This window comes from Rhinatrema bivittatum, chromosome 1 (assembly GCF_901001135.1).
Source record: "Rhinatrema bivittatum chromosome 1, aRhiBiv1.1, whole genome shotgun sequence".
NCBI lineage: Eukaryota > Metazoa > Chordata > Amphibia > Gymnophiona > Rhinatrematidae > Rhinatrema > Rhinatrema bivittatum.
In genome coordinates, this window is record NC_042615.1 from 294,827,726 (window position 1) to 294,850,686 (window position 22,961).

Consider the following 22,961-nt stretch of genomic DNA (forward strand, 5'->3'; position numbering starts at 1 on the left):
GGGGAGCTGCCTGACCCTCACTCCTGACTTCCCCCATGTCCCAGCTAGTGAATGGTGTGTGGGTGAGGGGGGGGGGAGGATGGTGAAGTCTGAGACAGCTCCCTCCCTGCATTACTAGTGAGAGGCTGGCTTCACAGACAGGGGGGAGCTGCCTGACCCTCACTCCTGACTTCCCCCATGTCCCAGCTAGTGAATGGTGTGTGGGTGAGGGGGGGGGAGGATGGTGAAGTCTGAGACAGCTCCCTCCCTGCATTACTAGTGAGAGGCTGGCTTCACAGACAGGGGGGAGCTGCCTGACCCTCACTCCTGACTTCCCCCATGTCCCAGCTAGTGAATGGTGTGTGGGGGAGGGGGGGGAGGATGGTGAAGTCTGAGACAGCTCCCTCCCTGCATTACTAGTGAGAGGCTGGCTTCACAGACAGGGGGGAGCTGCCTGACCCTCACTCCTCCGGGGTATTGTGATCTTCCTGCACACAGTGCCCTGTGCCCTATTCCTGATACCAGGAGTGTTGTGATCTTCCTGCATGCAGTGCCCTATCCCTGATACCGGGATGTGTGCAAGAAGATCCCAACACCCCCGGTATCAGGAATAGGGCACTGTGTGCAGGAAGATCACAACACCCCTGGTATTAGGGATAGGGCACTGTGTGCAGGAAGATCACAACACTCCTGGTATTAATAGGGATAGGGCACTGTGTACATGAAGATCACAACACCCCTGGTGCCAGGGATAGGGCACTGTGTGCAGGAAGATCACAACACCCCTGGTGTCAGGGTTAGGGCACTGTGTGCAGGAAGATCACAACACTCCTGGTATTAATAGGGATAGGGCACTGTGTACATGAAGATCACAACACCCCTGGTGCCAGGGATAGGGCACTGTGTGCAGGAAGATCACAACACTCCTGGTATTAATAGGGATAGGGCACTGTGTGCAGGAAGATCACAACACCCCTGGTGCCAGGGTTAGGGCACTGTGTGCAGGAAGATCACAACACTCCTGGTATTAATAGGGATAGGGCACTGTGTGCAGGAAGATCACAATACCCCTGGTATCAGGGTTAGGGCACAAGTTCTAGTCACATTGACTGATCACATTACTTGTTTTGTCAAGCTACCAACTGTTTCCATTTCCCATCCCCCATATACTGTCAGTGGGAAGCTTGGTAACATGAATAAATAAGAGGGCAGCCAATAGGAATACATATTCATTCCTAAACTGACCTTAACTGACCTGAAAAGTGTCAAATTGTATCATTTTCAGTTAGTGCGCACTAACTCGAGTTAGTGCGCACTAATCGGAAAAAACGATTTTTAACGATTTTTTAACTAAAAAATCGTGCCTAACACGATTTTCTTGCCCTGCCACACGATTTCTATCGTTAAGACGATATGGAAAACGATTCACATCTCTAAGGGGTACCTACTATCTGGCTATATCAAATCAATAATAAAGGCTGCTTCCATGACATCGAGTATCTTCCACCAACTAAAAATCTTTCTAGTGCAGGTGTCTTGCGGCTTGATGGAACTGATTATATCTAGCTATTGAAATCAAAAGATAATAAAAAAAATTCCATCCTTTTTTCAGGGGAACAACATTTAACTTTTCACAATCTTCTCTAACTTCACATTCCCCTCTAACCAGAACAGTTTAAAGTAATCTGCATTCCTGTTCAGCTTCTTTACTCTTAATTCTTCTGTCCCCTTTTTACCTTCCAGGGCACATGGAATCACCATCACAATTTGGAATCAAACTCACAATTTTCTTCTTCCAATCTCCTCAGAAATCCAGTAACAGAAGTGTTCAGATGACTCTTCCCCTTGGGGGCAGGCTGGCTCCACTACAATTTCTTTTGGAGTTTGAGCTGGCAGTCAACACTTCTGCCTTTTCCAAAATCCTCCTGCTTTCTGCTCAAGTCCCCATGTGGAAATCTGTTTGCTTAGAGAGCATATCCTTGCTCCACTGATGTCACTATAAAATAGTGCCACTTTTAAACCTCTTAACTTCTCCTGTTGCTGTCACTCTCAGCCATCCTGGTGATATGGCACAGGAGCCACCTCCATTTCATTTCTCTGATATTGTAAAGTAGCTGCACTGTCCCAAAGCAAGGTTCCCAGGCGCTGGCTGTTTCTACTCTGGGCAACTCATTGCAAAAGCCACAAGGCTAGCCTTCTTGATTTTGGATCTTATAAAAGCAAAACCTGGACTGGATTCCTTAAAAACCTGAAGTCCTAGCACAGGGGCTTTTCCTGGCCACATAAAATTATCCAAACCTCCTTGCAGATGTGATGGGGGCTAGTCCTGGCCACCCCAATACTCAAACTGGCCAAGTCAATTATTTTAAATGTTTTCCCTGGGAACTGTGCTAGAGTTGCTTCTGGATCTTACATTTCTAACAGGACAGTCTATAGCAGCAGCAGCAACAGCAACTTTCCAGGACCCCTTGCTTTTCTGTTACACCTCTGGGGCGGTGGGGGTCCTCCTCCAGCAGTGGGGCTTGTCCAATACCCCCCCCCCCCCACTTGCTGCTCTCCCCCCTCTGTGTCATTTTATTTAGTCTTATTGTTTCTCCTTTATTTTAACTTTCATTTCTCCCTCTTTTTATTTTACTTTTCTTTATTTTAAAATTATTTTCTTTATTTATTTTTATTTTCTTTTAATATATTTATTTTCATTTATTTATTTTTTTTTCATTTTGCCTGCCCCTATGGTGTCTTCTATCACCCGACCTCTTTAAGAGGACATTGGGTGATGTGGCGGGAACTTCCCAGGGCTCCCCTCTGCTTGTTCCTTCTGCCTCTCCTTGGCTTCGTGCTGCAACAAGCAGCATGGGAGCCCTCCTTCACTGCTTATCTGTCGAGTGCTGTGGCAGCACCAGCGTTCCTTGGCTGCTTCCCTCCCCCCCTCCCCCCCATACAAAAAGGAATGGAAGGACCACAGGAGGCAGGAGCAAAACCTCCCCGCGGCTGCTGCAGCTGATTTTTGCGTTGCGGCAAAGACAAACTGCGGCACAGCACTTACTCTTGGCCCTACCCCCGAGACAATGAGGACCATGTGAGGCAGGAAAAGCTTTTCTACGGCTGCCAGCCATACTCTTTTGTCTCTGCCTGCTCCAGCCTGGCCAGGGTCACTACCAGGGGTCCCTTCCCCCCCCCAAGCAGATAAAACATTTTTTTAAATTATTATTATTTTTTTAATTTTTATTTATTTATTTATTTATTTATTTATTTGTTTGTTTGTTTTGTTATTTATTTATTTATTAAAAATTTTTTTATTTTTTTTCTACTTCTGTCCACATAAAGATTATCTGGTAAGTCAATCTGGGGACATAGCTAAATATGTTTCTTCAGCTACTCAGAGGCATGCGGAAGACCTATCTGAACTGCTAAGTACCAGTCAATATCAAACTTATGGAATTTTATGATTGTGACAGGCGGCAGGAGAAGATCTCCATACACATGCATACGGTTTACAGGAGAAATTGTCCAGGGCTATGGCTCAAGATGCAAAATGCCTAGGGACCTAAAAAAGATATTGAAAGAACACTCTGTCATTGACTTAAAAGTTAATAGCTTGAAAAGAGAAATGAAAAAGTATTTGGTGGAACATCCAGATCTGATATTTCTAGAACTTACGCAATCAGCTATAATGTGGCTGAGAAAGATGACTTGACATTCCAATTAGAAGATAAAGCCCCAGGATTATCGGTGTGGGGTGGAAATGATGTAGCAGTGGGCACTACCAGTCCTGAGACTATGTCAGTGGATTTAGAGAATTTAAGTAAATTGATTACCAGTCTCTGCAAACAGCAGGAGAAATTCTTGCAGCAACGAGAAAAGCTAGGACAGGATCAGCTAGATTTGTATCATTTGTTCCACTATGGAAGAGCAGTGAGAACAGACAATAGACATAGAGAGAGAAAGAGATACCAGCCAAGAAGGAATTACAATGATCAGATAAATCCACCTCTCAGGAATGGGCAACGTGAATTGATATGTTACAGGCACCAGAAAGCAGGACATCACACTCAAAACTGTGACAGCAAAAAGAAATAAGCCTTAAGAAGGGAAATAAGCTGCACTAATCTGGAAAACTGGTTCTAATGATAACCAAACTGGTTATCATCCAGCAGAAGGAGAAATGCCTATAACTTAGCCAAAAGAAGAAGGCTGCCAGGCAGAGAACGTGCTTCTTCTACCTCAGCTGTGAGACTACATACAGTCTGCTAAATGCAATAAGGGGACTGACCTTGACCCGAAACAGCGCAAGGCTTTTGGCAAAAGTCCTATTTTTGAAATTCTGATCTGTACAGTTAACACAGTGTTATGTACAGTAGATACCAGATCAGATGTCACAACTATATGTGTTTCCCATTTTTGGAAAATTCTGAGAAAACGTGCACAATACAAGATGCTAGCTGGGTAGCGCTGACAGCATCAAACAGATTAGATCTGCCTCTCATAGGGTATGTGGAAGATGATGTTAATTGCATAGGACAGCTCATGACACAAAAATGGATCTTCATAATGCAAGACGAGACTCCAATAAAGAAAATGGTGGGAGAGGGAAGTTCCTGGTATTCTTGGAATTACTATCTTGCAAGATTTGGATCTGTCGAAAGAAAGTAGCAGCTGGACTAAGAAAAGGAATAAAACTGGAAAAATATTCAGCAGCATGAAACTGGTTGGATCGGTTTTGTTAAACTGTATTTTTTTTTTAATTTATATTTCGCCTTTCAGTCATTTCAAAGCGGATTACACTCAGGTACTATATATATGCACAAAGAAAATTAGGCTATCTCCAGTGATAGAAATCATTTTGGTAGGGAGGTGTGTCCAGCTACAACAGATTTCAGTGGAGAAAGTACTGGTGACAAACACTGATTCGGCAGCATTACCTTCTGCAAGGTTGATGGCTTCTATTCTTATGACCCTTAAGCATGATAAGATATTGGTGAGGCTCATCAATGCTCTGCAAAGACCTGTTCAGCTAGCACCGAGAATGAAAATGGCTGAAGTCAGAGCAATGGAAATATATACCACTGCTCCTGTCTCTTCAATTAACAGGTGATACAGTTAAAGTCCAAAAATATACGCCACACAAAGTAATCATGTACAAGCTGATTTGGATACATCCATTATTCCTGTCAAAATATAATGGGAAGTTGTGTCTCAGAAACAAAGAGTGGCCTTAAAGACATTGCTGTTAAAACCCAAAGTTGTACTCTCAGTCAGTGACACTGACATTGAATATATTGACTTGGTGAGGCATGCTGTTCATACTGGTGCTACTCCACCTATTAAGCAAGCATACAGAAGGGTCTCACGTAGGCCTGGATCTGTCAATAGGCACACTGGGCCTGTGCCTAGGGTGGCAGAAATCTGGGGGGCAGCAGGCAGCTGAAGATTTGCTATCTATCAGCTGTGCTTCATCTCATTCTGCAGAGAACAACCTACTGCTTCCTGCTCCAGCCCCTCCCCTCCCAGTGCAAAGAAAAGTAGGGGAGGGGTAAGGCTGGAAGAGACAGAGCAAAGAAAAGCTGCTCTGCACTATTCCAGCTCCTCCTCGCCTGTCATGGAGGAGAGGAGTAACAACAGAACACACAGCAGGGAGCAAATAAAAACTACTCTGCTCTCTAAACTAGTCTCTCTCTTCCTGTTATTCAGGGACTTGAGAGGAGGAGGTGAGCCTGAAGCAGATAGAGCAGAGCAAATAAGGTTATGCATTAGATGTTCTGCTCTGGTATCCCTTGTCCAGGAGAGGGAAGAGGGTGACAGAACCCTCAGTGCCTAAGGGCAGCAAAGTCATAAATCCATAATTGGTCTTACCTTATGTGAATGATAAGTATTAAAAGAAAGTAACAGTCCTTAGGCTTATCCAGCACTAATTATCAAGAAACAGGATGGATCAATCAGATTTTGTTGTGATTTCCGCAAGCTAAATCAAGTCACCACTAAGGATGCATACCCACTCCCTAGAATTGACAAATTACTGGATGTACTAAGTCAAGCTTCTCTGTTCTCATCACTTGATCACACTTCTGGTTACTGTGAGGAGGCAAAGATATGGGAGAGATTAGTTTTAAATGTGCCACATGCTATCTTCATGGAGTGCCCCCTAGTCCTTCTATTATCCGAAAGAGTAAATAACCCATTCACATCTACCCGTTCTAGACCTCTCATGATTTTAAACACCTCTATCATATCCCCCCTCAGCCGTTTCTTCTCCAAGCTGAACAGTCCTAACTTCTTTAGTCTTTCCTCATAGGGGAGCTGTTCCATCCCCTTTATCATTTTGGTCAACCTTCTCTGTACCTTCTCCATCGCAACTATATCTTTTTTGAGATGCGGTGAGCAGAATTGTACACAGTATTCAAGGTACGTCTCACCATGGAGCAATACAGAGGCATTATGACATTTTCCATTTTATTCACCATTTCCTTTCTAATAATTCCCAACATTCTGTTTGCTTTTTTGACTGCCGCAGCACACTGAACCGACAATTTCAATGTGTTATCCACTATGACGCCTAGATCTCTTTCCTGGGTGGTAGCTCCTAATATGGAACCTAATATCGTTTAACTATAGCATGGGTTATTTTTCCCTATATGCATCACCTTGCACTTATCCACATTAAATTTTAACTGCCATTTGGATGCCCAATTTTCCAGTCTCAAAGTCCTCTTGCAATTTATCACAATCTGCTTGTGATTTAACTACTCTGAATAATTTTGTATCAACTGCAAATCTGATTACCTCACTCGTCATATTCCTTTCCAGATCATTTATAAATACATTGAAAAGCAACAGAGGTCAGCTATAAAGGACTAGAAGCTGTACTGAGTCAGATATGGGACAGTCAGGAGAAAATGCTAACTGGGGACTTCAAAAAGAAATGGCAAGAATTATAACACATTTAAACTAGAACAACATGTACTAAAATAGGTGGCCCCTGAAAAATTCAAAGACTCTCCTTGTGTAATAAACCTCATGGAGTTTACTATTAGAACGTATCACAATACAATTAGATATCTGGATACTGTTATGTTTTGGTATGAATGTGAGCCCTGGGCCAAGGTGCGAGATGACTCCGCCCACAGGGAGGAGCCCTGTGGGCCTCACTATCGGTAGGCACGGTCTCAGAGTCTTAGGACACAACTGTAAGAGAGACTTTATTAAGAGGAGAAAAGGCAGAACCCGTGGAGTGGGTAACTGCAGTTAAGGAACAGTTCATGAACAGAACCCGCAGAGCGGGAACTGCAGTAGCGATACAGTTCTTGAGCAAGAGATATGCCAGGCAGTCTTCTCAGGAGTAAGCTCTTATCTCAGATGGTAGATCTGGTAGTGGTCCGCAGCACGGGGTATGTCGAGGATGGCTGTACTAGGATCGTAGTGCTGAGGTAGCCAGAGGTACGAAAGCTCAGAAGGTTCCTGAAGACGTTGAGGCAGTAATCTGTAGCGAAGGAAATGGTGAGGCGAATCCTGCTGAGAAGAGCGCAGTAGTGGCCCGAGGCACAGGGTATACCGCAGGAATCCCAGCAAGGCTTGGTAGAGTAGAGGTATGAAAGTAGTGCTCACAAGGCGAGGTTCCAAGGAAGTCCTGAAAGTAGAAAAGGCAGGGAGGCCCTCCGAGGAGTGGATAGCCTAGGAACGCGGTAGAGCTCCCGAGGAGCGGGTTCTCAGTGTGTTCACTCCGAAAGCCAGGAACTGGAACCAATAGTCCAAGAGTAGTGGATACAGCAATGAAGAAATTCCAAGGTGCGGAATTAAGCAGGAAGGATATCCTTGCTAACTCGCTAGTGCATAGGGCCGGTCAGCTTAAGTACAGGTAGCGAGACTACGGCATCCGGAGGAGACGCCCCGAGTTTCCCGCATTGACGTGTACATAGCTAACCCATGCGTGCGCCTATGTGACACCAGAAGCAAGATGGCAGTCGGCAGCCATCTTGGGAATGCCAGGAAGGTTGGCGGTCACTGGCGGAGGCCGCCACTTTGATGGTGCAGTGAAAAAAGAGGTGAGCAGGAGAGGTCGCAGCCGTCTGCAACCGACAGGCGCAACAGATACTACAAATGTATAAGTGGTGGAACAGCGATGGCTAGCACAGCTTGTGGAACTAACATTTGAAATTTATTATAAGCCAGGAAAACATAATGTGTTGGCAGATATCTTTTCTCATCTACCCTTTGATGAAGAGCTAGGGCAAAAAGATGTTGAAAAAGATTTTCTAACAAATTCGCCCCAGGAAGTAAGGAAATAACTGTAGGACAAGAAAGAGTGGTAACTTGTGTGATTAAACAGAAACCATACTAGCTAATGATGGAATATTCCAGTGATACCCTATATAATTGCAACAAAAAGATCCTAAAGTGAGCCTAGTCCTGGCTACTATAAAGAACACAGGAATTTCTAAGTCATAAACATCCAAAAATCAGAATAAATAGTAGAGACAGAAAAATAGACTAATTTTAAACCGAAGTTGTAGTATCAGAAAATTCAGGAGCCTCGAGACTATCAAGTGCTTGAGCAATTTATTATGCCAGCTGTTTTACAACAAGAAACCATAAAGGCTAAGCATGATTATGTGGGACATCCTGGAAAGAAAGCAACTTTGAGAAATGTAAGGTGAGATTATTACAGGCTAAGCATGAGTACCAATGTACACCATTGAATTAAACAAAGCAAATGGTGTATTTTTGCCAAAGATATGTTTCCCAGAAAGGTAGCCAATTATATTTATTTACAGACTTCACATCCTCTTGAAATATTGGCAATGGATTACACTGTTTTTGTGCCTGGTACTAATGGTATCTGTTACAGCTGTGGGACCGGCTAGGGCTGGTGAACCCCCACAAGACTTCAGGACAGATGCAGACAGGACTAAGGATCTTCGGCCTATATCGGCCACCTCCCCCACATGTTGAACCCTTGGGTTCTGGCTGCCAGCAGGGCTTAGACTGTGACTAATGTAGGGGTGTAGGTGGTGCAGGACTGGAGACCTGAGAAAAGGAAAGGCTGGAATCAGGCAGGCATGGAACTGGAGTCTAGAACCGTGTACAAGTAAGCGTGGAACTCTGGAACAGAACTGGAACACTGAAACAGACAGAACAGACAGACCAAAACAAGACAAGAACAGGACAAAACAGAACAAGAAACACAAAAGCCCAAAGGGAACAGACTAGAAAGCAGGCCTGAAAAGGCCACCAGACATGACTATAGCAGAAGGTCTCAAAGGCCACAGAGCAAGGCAAAGGCAGAAGGCCTGAGAAGGCCATAGAACAAGGCAAAAGAAGGCTGGAAGGCCTGGAGGTCAGATAGTAGTCTAAGGCAGGACAGGGCCAAGAAAAGAACTAGGGAATTCAATGACAAGGCAGTGAGCAAACCCAGAGGCAGGGTTCAATAGGCAGAGCCCTGCTGAGTCATGGGATCATGGAAGCTATGACTGGAGCGAGAGTAGAAGCAGCTCTACGGGACCTCTGGTGGTTGAGAGGCTGTATAACAGGCAGGATCACAACAGTATTGAAAATGTATTAGTGCTGATTGACATGTTCACCTGATGCATGATAGCCATTCCAACCAAAGAATCAAGCAGCAGTCACCACAGCAAAAGCTATAATACAAAAATGGATCAACTATTATGGTTGCCTAGCTAGACTTCACTCTGATCAAGGGCATAACTTTGACTTGGCAGTCATAAGAACAAACATGGTTTTTAATAGAGAAACCACTGTTAAGAAGGGAACTCAGGGGGAGATTTACTAAGCTGCAATTTTTTTTTATCACAGTAGGGGCCAAATATCATAGAGGGTATCCCTGTGACATTGAGCCCCTCCCCCACAAATATTGTGGTGTGTGATATAAGCCCCTCCCCCACAAATATTGTGGTGTGTGATATAAGCACAATGAGATAGAAGCATGACAAAAATTCCCCACACTAGGGTGCTGCCATCACATTAAAGGGACAAGAGGCCCAAATCTCCCCACAAAATCTCACTATTCCCCTTGGGGGTCTTTTGAGACCTTCACCCATTGCCTTCTGAATGTCTTTGGCCTCTCCCCCCAAAAAATTATTGCCATTGAAACCACCCGGTGATGGCCCACAATCACCTTCCCCAATCCTCTCCCCTTTTTCTTACAGGGTACCTCCAATGCTGAATAAACCCCCTCCCCCTGACTTTCCCCCATGATATAAAATGGCATTGACCGGACCCAGAGCTAGAGGTCACTCCAGGCCTCTACTATACTCCAATGATACTTCAGCAAGGTGGGGGGGCTGGGAGTGTGGGATAGGGATCCAGATGCTCCCCCTAAATTACCAAGGTCTTCTTTTTTGGTAGGGGTGGGAGGAAGGGTTTAGAGGACCACTAGACCCCAGGGATTTTCTCATATTTGAACTCATGGGGGAGGGGGTGGGGATGCTGTAGGAAGGTTGGAAGGGAGGGGGTTTTTTTGTTTTTTTTTACAGTAATGGGGTACTTTGTAAGTAAAAGGGGAGGAGTTTGGGAAGGGGTAGGCCATTGCTGCACAGTTTCAATGGCAATAATTTTTTTGGGGGGTGACAGAGCCACCACTAAGGTGGTAGAGTGGAGGTAGGGGTCTCAAAAGGCTCTCAGGGGCATTTTCTCAGGTTTGGGAGAGGAGTGTTTCAAATCACTTTCCCTTTAAATTTTCTGGTGGGTCCATCAGGGATCCATGCTAACACCCCAATGCTCCTGCAGAAAAATAACTATACCTCCCTCAAAAATGGTAAAATAATGGGGTTTTTTGTTTTCCTAAGCCACATTTTTTATTAGCATAGAATTAGGTATGCATGAGCTGCTTTGCATGGATTTGCAAAAATCATGCATGCAAATGCCATGAAAAGCAGCTCATGGGTTCAGGCCCAAATATCACATGGTAATGATATTGCAGCTTAGTAAATCTAAGCCTCAGGGTAGATCCTCCAGAGACAGAGGATACCAATGGTATTGGAACAGAGCCCAAAAGACATAAATATGTATGAAGAAAATGAATTGGAAAGACCAAATGTGATACATAGGCCCAGGAGAAACAATCGAGAGAGGTTACCAGTATATTTGCAATAGAACTATTTGCTGTATTAAATGAAATGGAAAAAATAAAATAAAAATGAAATTGGTTTCGTCATGTCCCCAGGAAAAATTAGATGGTGAGAGCTAAGCTGGCAAAAAAAAGGAAGAATGGGTAATTTATTTTTCTTAAAGAGAATAATTTATTTAAAAAGACTTTCTTTGTGTTCTAAGTGCTTCATATAGGCAAGCTTTTTTAATAATGCTTTGTGATTAACAATACTTAACAGATTATGTTAGACTACTCTAACTCTTACTTTGAGAAAAACTAATGTAAATGAAAGTGTGAATGTATTATGATGAAGGGTGTATGTTGTTTGATTCTGATTAGGCTAATGAGATGTGAACTAAAAGGCTAAGTACAAGAACCAGAAGATTCATCTGCATACTTGTCCCAGCCCCAGCAGAAGACTCCAGAAGACACCACAAACCATCTAGGCTTCAGTTTCCATAGCCTCTACACTCTTTCCAGCAGCAGAAAACCAGAAAGCTCATCAGTATACTACTCCTAGCAATCCCCAGCAGAAGACACCATGAGCCATCTAGTCTTCAGCTTCCACATAGCCCGCTGTGGGAAATTATTTTAAGGAGTTAGCTTGCAGAAGAATATTGTACCGCGATAGAAAGTATTGAAGCAGAGGTTGTAATAAATGCTATGGTATCCTAGGTGCCTTTAAGTGAAAAGCAGGTAGAGCAGAAAGATTCCAAACTACCCCTTTCAACTGATAAGCATGTTGTTAATACAAACAAAAAAACATACAAATGTCTGTATACAAATGCTAGAAGTCTAACATTTAAGATGGGAGAGATAGAATATATAACACTGAGAGAAGAGGTAGATATAATTGGTATTTCAGAGACCTGGTGGAAGGAGGATAACCAATAGGACCCTGTGATACCAGGGTACAAATTACATTAAATGATAGGATAGATCAAATAGGTGGAGGGGTGGCACTATATGTTAGGGAATAGTGTCAAACAGGATAAAAGTTCTGCAGAAAATAAAATGCACTATAGAATCTGTATGGATAGAAATTCCATGTGAGAAAGGCAACAGAATAGCAGTGGAGGTGTACTATTGTCCATCTGGCCAGAATGAACAGACAAAATGCTAACAGAAATTAGGAAAGCCAACAAAATTAGTAATATAGTAATGGGTGATTTCAATTACCCAGTATTGGCTGGGCAAATGTAACATCAGGACATGCTAAGGAGATTAAGTTTCTAGATGAAATAAATGTTTCATGGAACAGCTGGTACAAGAACTGACAAGAGGGTGAAGTATTTTAAACCTAAACCTTAGTGGATAGGATTTTAGACAGTGCTGGGGAGGAGCCGGCTGTCATGATACATGTGGGCACCAATGACATAGGAAAATGTGGGAGGGAGGTTCTGGAAGCCAAATTTAGGCTCTTAGGTAGAAAGCTTAAATCCAGAACCTCCAGGGTAGCATTCTCTGAAATGCTTCCTGTTCCAAGCGCAGGTCCCCAGAGGCAGGCAGAGCTCCAGAGTCTAAATGCATGGATGAGACGATGGTGCAAGGAAGAAGGATTCAGTTTTGTTAGGAACTGGGGAACCTTTTGGGGAAGGGGGAGTCTCTTCTGAAGGGATGGGCTCCACCTTAACCAGGGTGGAGCCAGACTGCTGGCGCTAACCTTTAAAAAGGAGATAGAGCAGCTTTTAAACTAGAACAAAGGGGAAAGCCGACAGATGCATTAGAATTAGGGTATCCCAACAGTGAGGTTGCAGTAATAAGAAAAGTAATACAAGTACCTGTAATTAAAAACCCACCTGAGCTAAAAGATTCCAATTTATTCCTGTCAATTAGAAAGCAGAATGAAAATACAAACATAAAACACACTTTGAAATGTTTGTATGCTAATGCCAGAAGTCTAAGAATTAAGATGGGAGAATTAGAATGTATAGCAGTGAATGATGACAGACTTAATTGAGATCTCAGAGTCATGGTGGAAGAAGGATAACCAAAGGGACAGCGCTATACTGGGGTACAAATTAGGAGTATCTGGGAGGCGGGGTGGCGCTTCATGTCCAGGATGGCATAGATTCCAACAGGATAAAGATCCTGCATGAGACTAAATGCACAATCGAATCTTTATGGGTAGAAATCTCTTGTGTGTTTGGAAAAAGTATAGTGATAAGAGTATTCTACCGTCCACCTGGCCAAGATTGTGAGATGTTGTAGCCACGGCAAGCCCAAGACCGGTTGTATGGCCTTATCCAGAACATGAAAAGTGATGGACTCATGCAAGGACCCAGTATGGAGATGGAGTGGGGCCGTAGTATGGGTGACCTGTCCAGGCAAGGGTTCACCATGGATAGATGAAAGGAGCAGGGGCACTGGGGTGCGTATGGAAGAAATCCGAAGATGTTCTGTCAGCTGTTTCAAGATAAAATTACTGCCGGCTCCTGAGTCTACAAGAGCCAGGGTATGGAATTCTTGATTGTCCACCTTGATCGAAACCGGAAGTGTTAATGGAGGAGATGGAGAGGTCAGGCCTAAGAGCAGTCCTCCTGCCAAACCTAGGCCCGGGAGTTTCCCGGATGCACAGGGCAGGCTGCCAAAGCATGTCCAGAATTGCCACAGTATAGACAGAGGCCAGATAGCTGGCGTCTACGTTGTTCTTCGGGCGAGAGCTTATCCCGGCCCATTTGCATGGGCTCCTCTCCAGTCTTGGTCTGGGGAGCCGAGTCCGCCCTAGGAGAAGGAAAGCATCAGACGCGACGCAAGCTCGCAGTAGATTTCTTAGAAGCTTGTAATTCCTGCGAGCACTCCTGGAGACGCCGATCAATCTGCCCGGCGAGATCAATAAGAGAGTCCAGAGACGTAGGCAATTCACAGGCCACTAGCTCGTCTTTGATTCGAGAGCTGAATCCCTCGAGGAAGATGGATCAAAGATAGTCAAGGTCCCAGTGTAGTTCCGAGGCCAAGGTTCGGAACTCGATGATGTAGTCTGCCAGGGACCTGGTGCCCTGCCAGAAGTGAAGGAGCGTGGATCCAGACGCGGATTGTCTGCCTGGGTGATCAAAGACAGAGCGAGACAAGGGAAGAAACCCGGGCAGGTCTCGGAGGACAGGGTTCGCATGCTCCCAGTGGGGTGAGGCCCAGGCCAAGGCTTTACCATTCAGGAGAGAAAGGATGTAGGTGGTTTTGGTGAGCACGTCTGGGAAATAAGCTGGTTGCAGGCAGAAATGCATATTATATTGGTTCAGAAAACCCCTGCATAATACGGTGTTCTCAGAGAAATGTGGAGGTGCCGGCAACAGAACGGTCAGCCGAGAAACCGGCATGGGAACCAAGGTGTTGGACATGGGAGACGATGTGGTTACTGCAACGGCAGCATCCAGATGGGTGTTCAGATTCTCCACTGCTGCCACTAGAGTTTCCAGGATCTTTTGTTGTTCGATGATCTTTTGTGCAGACCAGGAATGGCCTGTATTGCTGAGTCCTCTATCGGGTCCATGGACTTGGCAATCTATTAGGAATTGTGGACCCTTGCCCCGAGGTGGGGTTGGCGCTCCCTGTGGGGTTGGGCCCCGCAGGTCCAAACAATCGGGAGGCGAGGCTGACTGGGAACAGAGGCAAACAGGGACTTCACCAGTACCGGCCCTCGTTCCCCACAAGTTGAGCCCTTGGGTGCCAGGGCCGGCTGGTCTTAGATGCACCTCTCTGTGGCTGGTCCCAGAGAGAGTAGGTGGCTGGAAGCAGAGAGTGTCAGAGAGGTTAGGTTCAGTCCAAGACCGAGGTACTCTTGGAGAGAGAGAGAGAGAGAGAGAAAGCCTCAAGGGGTGAGATGCTACAGCAGTTCCGAAGGCAGTAGAGCAGGACAATGTGGGACTGGCCCCGAGGAGAGGAAGTACAGGAGCAGAGGCTTATATAGTGGTATGCTGAAGGAGGGCTAGAGCGGAGGATCCGCTGTAGCAGGTTCGAATAGAGTAGAAGCGCAGAGGGACTGCCTGAGGGATGGCAGTGCAGTAACAGGAACCTGTGATGTAGAAGCGCTGAGAGGTACCCCAAGGAGCGGGGACATAGAGATACAGTCCAGTAATGTCGAAGCGCTGAGACAGGTCCAGAGCAGAAGCGTAGAGACAGCATCTTGTGACACAGAAGCTCTGACCCAGATCCCGAAGGGCGGAAGCGCCGTGACAGGGTCTCGTGATGTAACAGTGCTGAGCCAGGTCCCAAAGACTGGAAGCGCTGAAGCAGGATCCCCGATGTAGAAGCTCTGAGGCTGGTCCCAAGGAGCAGGAGCACAAAGACAGGGTCCCAGATGTGGAGGCGCTGAGCCAACCCTGAGGAGCGGGAAGCGCCGAGGCAGGGTCCCAGATGTAGAAGCACTAAGCCAGGCCCCGAGGAGCGGGAAGCGCTGCGACAGGGTCCCAAATGTAGAAGTGCTGAGCCAGGTCCTGAGGAACGGGAGCGCAGTGACAGGATACCGATGAGAAGAGCAGGGATCCGTAGAGCAGGAACAACAGGTCCGGAGTACTGGAATAAGCACCAACTAGGAACCAGGGAACTCATTGCCAAGTCAGTTAGTGGTGGATGGAGGTAGTCCTTAAGTATTCTGGGCCAGTGATGTCATCAGCTGGGAACGAGCCTGAAGTTCCCGCCATTGGCCCTTTAAAAGGAGGACAGATGGCACGCGCCTAGGGAGGCCCAAGGTTGGAACGCTGGTCAGCGGCGTCCCAGCTGCCACATGGAACTCAGGGAGCCAGGAGGAACACGGCGGCAGTGACTGGCTATGGCCACGAGTGTACCGGGAGCAGAGGGCCAAGCATGACATGAAGTGGGTTGAGCCCGCCGTGGGTGGCTGCATCCGGTGGGCGTAACATTGAGGAAATTAAAAAGTCATGGGATAGGAGGCAATGTTCTATTGTGGATTGAGAACTGGTTAAATGATAGAAAAAAAGAGAATAAGGCTATATGGTCAATGGAGAAAGGTGAATAGTAGAGTGACCCAGAGATCTATGCTAGGATCACTGCTTTTCAACAGATTTATAAATGTCTGAGAAATGGAAACAAAGACTGAAATGATAAAATTTCCTGACAATACAAAATTATTCAAAGTTGTTAAATCACAAGAGGCTTGTGAGAAGTTGCAAGAGGACATGGTAAACTGGGACACAGCATCCAAATGGCAGATGATATTTAATATGGACAAGTCCAAAGTGAATCACATAGGGAACAGCAACCCAAATTATAGCTACCCAATGCAAGATTCCACGTTGGGAGTTACCACCCAGAAAACTTATCTAGGTTTCATCATGGATAATATGTTGAAACCCTTTGCTCAGTATGTGACAGCAGCCAAGAAAGCAAATAGAATGCTAAGAATTATTAGGAATGGAGAATAAAACTGAATATCATAATGCCTCTGTATCGCTCCATGATGCAACTACACCTCGAGTATTCTGTTCAATTCTGGTCACTTCCGCATCTCAGAAAAGATATAGCAGAATTAGAATAGGTACAGAGAAAGGTGACCAAATGACAAAGGAGATGGAATGATATTCCAATGAGGAAAGGCTAAAGAAGTTAGGGCTCTTCAACTTAAAGAAAAGATGGTTGAAAAGAGAAATGATAAAGATCTATAAAATAATGAGTGGAGTGAAGTAGATAAACATGAATCGGTTGTTTTTATTCAACACATAATTAAGTTCTGGAAATCATTGCTGAGGATGTGGTAAAAGCTGTTAGTGCAGCTATGTTCAAAAAAGATTTGGACATGTCCATAAACCATTATTAAAGTGGATTTATGGAAATCTACTGTTTATCCCTAGGTTTAGCAGCAAGCAATTTATCGACTTTTGGATAGCTGGCTAGACACTGTTGGAAACAGAATATTACGCTTGATGGACCTTTAGTCTGACCCAGTATGACAATTATTATTTTCTTATATGTTCTTATTAAGTATTTACAGAAAGGTGGAGTGTAGTCTTACTTAGAGTGAATGTTGGGGGACAATATTCATTTTTAAGCAAGGGGAGTGTAGTAAAGGGGTCAAAAATATGGTTTAAAAATAATAAATACAATTACCTGTGGTTAGGGGAGCACCTCCTGCCTCTGAAGATGCCCCTTGGCATAGATGTCATGATGGTGGTCAAGAGGAGCAGCTATTAGCTGGCAAAATTTGTAATGGTTCAGTGGCTAGAGGGAAGCAACTAGGGGTGTGCATTCGGATTGACCGCATTAGTAAAACGCAACTCATATTTTTTTTTTACTTAAAAAATTGATTCGACATAAACGATCGGATTTCCCACATATCGAACATAGATATGTTCGATATGTGGGAAATCGCGATTGTTGAGCCAAAATAAAAATATAAACCCCCTCACCCTCCTTAATCCCCCCCCCCCCCCCCCCGACTTACCACAACTCCCTGGTGATGGAGCGAGGAGTGAGGACGCCATTTCTGCAATCCTTGGCGAGAAGCATGTGACGTCGGCGGCACGTCGAGTGACGCCGGCGTCACGTGATTCCCGGCTCGTTCGCGCCGGACGGCTCGTTCGGCCCAAAAAGAACTTTTGGCCAGCTTGGGGGGGCCTCCTGACCCCCCCAAGCTGGCCAAAAGTTCTTTTTGGGCCGAACGAGCCGTCCGGCGCGAACGAGCCGGGAATCACGTGGCGCCGCGTCACTCAGACGCGACGTCACGTGATTCCCGGCAAGTTCGCGCCGGACGGCTCGTTCGGCGCGAACAAGCCGGGAATCACGTGACGTCGCGTCTGAGTGACGCGGCGCCACGTGATTCCCGGCTCGTTCGCGCCGGACGGCTCGTTCGGCCCAAAAAGAACTTTTGGCCAGCTTGGGGGGGTCAGGAGGCCCCCCCAAGCTGGCCAAAAGTTCTTTTTGGGCCGAACGAGCCGTCCGGCGCGAACGAGCCGGGAATCACGTGACGCCGCGTCACTCGACGTGCCACCGACGTCACATGCTTCTCGCCAAGGATTGCAGAAATGACGTCCTCACTCCTCGCTCGATCACCAGGGAGTTGTGGTAAGTCTGGGGGGGGGGATTAAGGAGGGTGAGGGGGTTTAATTTTTTTTTTTGCACATATGTACATATACCCAACTCATTGGATTTTTTTTATGTCCATATTGGCCGCAAGTGGGACCCCCTTTCGGACATAAAAAATATGAACATAAAATTTTGCTCTGCACATCCCTAGAAGCAACAGAGGCAATGTGGTAGGAGCTGCCTTGTTTTAGAGAGAGCCATAGTTGTTGTTTTTTTTTAATTTGGGTTTCTGTCATGACCTCTGTCTGGAGGAGGTTGGGCCCATGACTAGAAGGAGAGGCAATATTGTGCTACTTGTGGTCCTAGACAAGCCCCTGGTGCATTACTTAAACCCTAGGAACAGTTCAGGGAAATCTCTTTATTTAGGCCTTTCCCTCTCAGCTATGCGTCACTTTCAAATCATTCAAAATGCTGCTGCCAGGCTCTTAACAGGATGCAAACAAAAAGAAGACATAACCCCTGTTCTTATGAAATTGCACTGGTTGCCCATCCTATGGATGTCAAAATACAAAATCCTGAGCATGATTTACAATCTGTTAACCAATGAATCCTCAGCCTGGTTGCATCAACTCTTATATTATGCAAACCTACAAGTCAACTACAGTCCATGGATAAAAACTTGCTTGAAATACCTATTGTCAAAATTGCCAGACTGGAAATCATGAGAAACAGAGCCTTCTCAGTAACAAGTCCACGATTATGGAAGTCATTGCCCGAAACTATATGAACTGCACCATCTTTGAAAACCTTCAAGAAAGTGCTAAAACCTTATTTTTATGAACAAGTATTTCAGTCATAGGGGGTCTTTTTTCTTTCTTGCTGAGGTTTTTCTTGCTTTGAATTTGTAATTGTTTTTAGTTTGTTTTGATCTATTATAAATGTATGTTGTAAGCCGCTGTGAACTGACAAATGGAATATATGGGTTAGAAGAATTGTATAATAAATAAAAAAAAATGTAAGGGAACAGAAGCAGCATCACCACGGATTTTAAATTGTAAGAAAATGAACAGGGCAGTGCAAATTGCATGATGCCCCAGGCAAGCCTCTACCACTTGCAACATGCCTGGGGGCATCTGTTTGTGACCAAAGGAGCTATTGGAAAAATGTATCGAATATGGGACAACTCCATACCCAGCAAGGGCAAACATTCCCTTACAAGTTTTACCTCTGGCAGCTGTGCATTTGAAGGGTTGTCATGGTAGCCATGCCAGCCTCAAGGAGAGTCTCATAGCTGTAAGTGGAAAACAAGACAAAATGCCAACAAAGGGATACTAGAGGAATAATGAGACCATCTGCTCTGGGAGTTTTGAGTTCAACTGAGCAAATTTAGAAACATCAAAATAAAATAATGGTAGATACCTGTAGCAGGAGGGTGAGTTGCGTGAGAGAAGGCTGTGTGAGGAATGCAAGTGTATTTTATGAGCACTACTTTACTGATGATATCAGAGGAGCAAGGGTGTCAGAAGAAGATTAGGAAATTACAGTTTGAACAATAAACAGAGTGAAGGTTGGTATTACACAGAGCAAGATTACTATGTCATGGATCTGTCAAAGTAGCAGCCAGATAGTAGCAAAACACTAAAACATTGTGGGAACAACTGACAATACCATGTATAAGTGTGTTTTAAGTGTCAGAGAGAAATTTTGAATTGGCAGAATCTCCAACTTTGGAAAATAGTATCAGGTATTGATTAAAGTAGTTGACAGTAAATTAGAAGCTGAAATGCAGGAAACTTAAATCAGTCCCTTATAGATTTAACCCGATATGACCGAGGACAGGAATTTTGTATTTAAAAAAACTGTCTGAGCTGTGTGCGCATAAAACACTTGCAAGCCCTGAGTTGCGAACTGAAGTAGCATCCTAAATCTTGTCACCATCAATAATCAAGAAGAGTTAACTCTATGCATATTCCCCCCAAAAAATATTTTTGATAGCAGAATTGGAGGGCCTACTAGCATTAACAGCTCAATTCCAGAGAATAAATTGCTGGAGGACAAGGTCTCAAGGTCAAGGGCAGGACCAAAAGATACCTGATATTAAGCAACAGAAAGTTAGGACATGTTTAATGGTCTATCAACATTTGCCTCTAGCATTGGAACTAATATTATGGGAAGAGCTCCTTTATAATAAGGCATCAGAATAAGATAACTTTACACTGAATTCAGTACAGACATATGACACATAATATACAAGTTAATTGAAATAAAGCAGGCAAAAAGGTGCTAACATCTATAAAGAAAACCAACTAGTATATCACATGCTGAAGAGAGAATGTGTATGAGTGTATAAATTGTCAAACATTTGTGCTAATTGTTCCATCATGCCATTAGAATAGGGACTGTTAATTATCTGTTGATTTCTATTTTAATTAGTACTCAGTTCAACAAGCTATAATGACATACACTAGGGAACATCATAGAAAACCAGAAGGTTTATGGGGCAAGAGTAGCTCGTATATTTTTTAAAATTTAATAAAAGAATAGGATAGTAGGTACCTGAAGGCACAAAGGAATAAAGATGAGAAGTTGGATGGCTGACCAACAGAAAACACAGTGGAGACAACATACCCCTAGAGACTAGGAAAAAAAGATATGTGCACACCACCATTATAAGACATTCAATCTAGCTAGACAAAAGACTAAAGAAAAGAAAACACAAACAACCATATAGGAGATGAATGAAATACAAGAAATGTTAAACAAGAGAAAGACAGATCAAACAAAAGAAAAAACAATGTACAACAAAATGTACTTTCGTGAGGACTGTCAGAATAGTTGGAAAACCTGTAAGGAAATAAAACCAATTAAAAAAAATAATTCCAACTAATAAATTTAACCAACTTATAATCACCGTCAGGAGAATAGAAAATTTGAAAAAAATCTAGACTTATCCGATAAGATGCTGTTATCCTGCTGGTACTAAAAACAAATTGTTGTGTTATCAACTTGATTGTTTTATTTAATTCTTGGGATTTTTTTTAGGAATACTTGTTTTCATCTGCTAGTTGTTTTATAATAAATTTTAATTAGAAAATCTATAAAATGGGACATAGGAGGTATCACCATTTATCTTACCCTGCTCAGACATACTTCCTCATTAGTGCATGTGGTGTGCATATTGATTGGTTGTGATTCCTCTCCAACTGCAAGGTGATTAAACGTAAAATCCCTGTTTTGGTGGACCTACTCAGGGACTCCTGTCCTGATATTCTGTATCTGACAGAGTCTTGGCTTCTTCCATTGGACACAGTTCTGATTATTCAGCTTTGGGTCCCAGGCTACAATATCTTCTCCTAGTCAACAACTAGCCTCCTCATGAATGTCCTTGACCCTGGTGGATGATACCTCTCGTTTAGACTTGTTACTTTTATTTTCTACATTGAATTGGGGAATTTGTTGAACCATTGTCCCTCCCCCTCCCCCCCCCCCCAGGCTTTCTGGCTGTGAATCCCTCTACTTTTTTAGATTGCTTACTTGAATTTATAGAAGGTCTGAGAAATATTATAGTACTAGATAACTTCAACATCAATGTAGACGCTACTCCATTGTCACCTACCTGCGATTACTTTTTAACATTTATGCAGGTACTAGACTTGATCTCAACTCATTAACATACCTACACATTAACATACCTACACATTAACATACCTACACATAAACTAGGATATACCCTAGATTTAGTCTTTCTCTGCCATAATTGGCTATCTGACATCCCTTTTTTCAGTCATCTACTCCTGTTCCCTGGACCTTCATATTGTAAGGTCCTGATTGGACTTTTCATACCCAATCTGCCTCTTCTCCAATTCACAGATGCACACACATCAAAGCAGACCAATTATGCAACCTTTGGTTGCCCAGCCTTGTTATCCCTTTTTAATGTGGACAGTTAAGTAAATCACTGGTAGACCTCACTTCATTCTGCCTTGGATACCTTGGCTCCTGTGAAAACTGTCCAATCTTTTATTTTATTTATTTATTTAAGGTTTTTATATACCGGCATTCATGATACAATCACATCATGCTGGTTTACAGTTGAACAGGGGGTGTAAGATACAATAAAACTGGAACTTTTGCAGATGAAAATGCAGTTACAAAGAACAAGGATGATCGAACTGGGAGAATAGAGAAATACAGTAGTAATTTAACATCATATAGAGTTATTTACAGATAACTGGTGTGGCTGCATTCTTGAAGTTGATGAGGTGGAATTTATGAAGGGTCCGGAAAAGCTTGTTTAAACAGCCACGTCTTAAGTCTTTTTCGGAATGTTGGGAGGCAAGGCTCCTGTCGGAGATTCGATGGGATGGAATTCCAGAGTGATTGTCCAGCTGTCGAGAAGGCCCGTTATCTTAAAGTTATATGCCGAGTGGATTTGGTATGAGGTACCTGAAGGGATCCTCTGTATGCTTCTCTGGTCGTTCTTGAGGCATTATGTTGGCTGAGCGGGAATTGTAGGTCAAGTGTTGTAAGGTGGTGGATGGGTTTATATATAATGGGGATGGACTTGAAGATGATTCTGAAGTGAATAGGGAGCCAATGTAGGTTTTTTAGGATGGGGGATATGTGGTCTCTTCTCCTGGTGCGGAGCAGGGCCAGAGGTGCTGGCAGAAGTCCGAGGTCGGGACTGGCGGCCCACCACCACCAGCGACGAGGAGCTGGAGCCTGAAGCTTGTGTAGAGAGGTGAGAGGAGCGTACCGCGGGGCTGCCGCGGGTGGTGAGCGTAACACAAACTCTGCCTCTGAGACATGATTCCGCTGAGGTCCTCTGACTCCTTTCCCCAAATGCCACCACTGAAGCATGACTCCACTGACTTCACCTGCTTCCTTCACCCCAAACAGTTGT